Raw genomic sequence first — 2,839 nt, forward strand, 5'->3', positions numbered from 1 at the left:
AGCAATCCCCATAACTTTCTAGTATGAAATATCCATCTCCAACTCCCGATCATTCTAAGCCTGATACTAGGGTTGAGCCCCTCGATAAACCGATGGACCCTCTCTTGAACTGTAGCAACCAAGGCTGGTGCATGCCTAGTCAAATCATTGAAGTGAACCGCATACTCTAATATAGTTGTAGTACCCTAGCACAACTACTCAAACTCTGTGCGCCATGCATATATAAGACTCTGGGGAACATACTCCCTCAAAACATATCCGAGAACTAAGTCCATGTAAGTGAAGCTGCCTCAGCCGAACTACCCAACTCATAAGCACACCACCATTGATATACCGCTCCTCTAAGATGGAACATAGTGAAAGAAACCCCACTCGACTCCGCTACACCATAGTACGGAGGATATGGTGGAACTCTTAGAAAAACCCTAGGCATCCTCTAATGCCAAGCCACTGAAAGTAGGAGGGTGGTACTTCTTATACCTCTTGAGGTCGAGCTCCTCCTCCTCAGAAACTGCTACCCTACCCTCGGGCCAAACTGGGGGTACCGACTGCACCAGTATGACCTCTAGAACCTGGTCGACCTGAACTCACTACTCTGGGGTACGGGCGGTGAGAGTCTGTGCTCCTTCTTCGGCCTGAGATGTGGCAGGAGTAAGTGGAATCAACCTTGCCTGATCTAGAGTACCGAACATGCTTAGGAGTAGTGCAAGGGTCTCCTGAAGAGCTGGTTCAGTAACAGGCATCTCAGGTGCCTGCGCATATTGGAGCTACTGGTGGCTCCTCTGTAGCAGCTCATGTGGGTGCTCTGGATAGACCAGTAGACGTCCTCAGCCTCTACCTCAGCCCTGACCTCTCGCGGATCTAGTAAGGGCACGAGTGCCTGGTCATCTGATCTGGCTATACATGTCCTCACCATCTGTGAGAGAATAGAATACAGAAGTTTAGAATTCCGAAGTCAACAATTTCGCACAACAAGGAATCAAAGACGTGAAATTTTACTAACAGTTTCATAGCTTCCCGAAGATAAGTACAGACGTCTCCGTACCGATCCACGAGACTCTATTTGCTTGTGACTCATAACACCTATGAACCTAGATCTCTGATGCTAACTTGTTACGACCCAAATCTCCTTCTGTGAAATGATGTGATGTCACCTAGTCTCTACAACTAGGTAAGCGTAACAACTTGCGGAATAACAGAAATAAAAGCAGAATTTAATAATTAAACTGCACAGATAACTATATAATAGATAAAATGCCACTCGGCATGTACAAGTAAACCATCACTAGGGGTATAACAATGTTCTCAAAACCCGGTAGTCACAAGTCACAAGCTTTAACAATTTGTGTAACTGTTTCTATACATTAGCAACTAGAAGAAATAACGGAGAAACAACATAAAAGGGATAGAGGGGGACTCCAAGGTCTATGGATGTTGGCAGATGATAACTAGGTATTCTAGTTCATTTTACACTCCTTTTTACTTGAGTTTTGGATTAAAAATGTTTACAAATAGTCCCATAGGCTTACATGTTGTACTTGTTTGAAGGGTTTGGTCAAAAAGTGACAAGTAGTCAAAACTAGCTCAAAAAGGAGTGAAACATGCACAAGTACCTGTCACACCTCCTTTTTCCGCACCCGCGAGGGCGCAAGGGAGTTTTTTCCAATTAAAGGACAATCGAAACGGGATTGGTTTAATTATTTCAGAGTCGCCACTTGGGAGATTTAAGGTGTCCCAAGTCACCAATTTTAATCCCGAATCGAGGAAAAGAATGACTCCATATTACAGTCTGCGCACCAGAAATCCGGATAAGGAATTCTGTTAACTCGGGAGAAGGTGTTAGGCATTCCCGAGTTCCGTGGTTCTAGCACGGTCGCTCAACTGTTATATTTGGCTTGATTATCTGATTTTATACAAGTGTAAACTTATGTGCAAAATTTAACTTTTAACCGCTTTTATCATTATTATTATTATTTTTACAAGGAATTGCAACGTTGTGAAAATGTATCTCGAACCGCGTTACAATCAATGTACCCGTGGTCGTCGACACACTTTGACTCCGTTGAGATTTGGATTTGGGTCACATCAATGTGCACCCGAGTTTAAGGAAATTAAATTATTAAAGGCGCGCCTAAAGCGACTAGCGTATCATTTACTTTGGGTAAGGCCGTGGAATTTTACTAAACGGTCCATCCCGAAATCTAAGCAATTTTTAAGGCAAATATTTATTGAGGGCCCCGCAATTTTGTATTTTTATTTGGCGAGGCTCATCTCATTCTATTTTAAAAGGAATTTGCGATCTCATGGACATGCATCTCGAACCACGTCGCAATCAATGTACCCGTGATTAGAAACACATTTCGGATCCGTCGAGATTTGGATTTGGGTCACATAAATGCACACCCGAATTTAAGAAGGTAAAATTATTAAGTACGCGCTTAAAGAGGCTATCGCGTTATTATTCCGGGAAGGTCGTGAGATTTGCTAAACGACCCACCTTAGGGACTGAATGCTTCCAACATATATATATTTAACAAGGCCCCCACAATTTGTGCGTTTTTCTTTATTTTTTGTCGAGGCTCATATCGTCCTTATTTTAAAAGGATATCCTATAGCAACTACGTTTCTTGTTGCGTTTGTCTCTACTAATTGAAAACAGTAGATATCCCTAATTAATTACATGCTTGCAAGTTATCTATACAGAGTTCCGAGTGCTTGCACAAAATCAGAAGCACGGCCACGTACACAGTCGGCCGAGCAAAAATTAAGGGCCCAAATCCAGCCCATGCGTGATGGACCAGACCTGGGCCATTGTTCGTTCGATGCAGGCCTGCTTGGT

Source organism: Nicotiana tabacum, chromosome 8, assembly GCF_000715075.1.
Source record: "Nicotiana tabacum cultivar K326 chromosome 8, ASM71507v2, whole genome shotgun sequence".
Taxonomy (NCBI): domain Eukaryota; kingdom Viridiplantae; phylum Streptophyta; class Magnoliopsida; order Solanales; family Solanaceae; genus Nicotiana; species Nicotiana tabacum.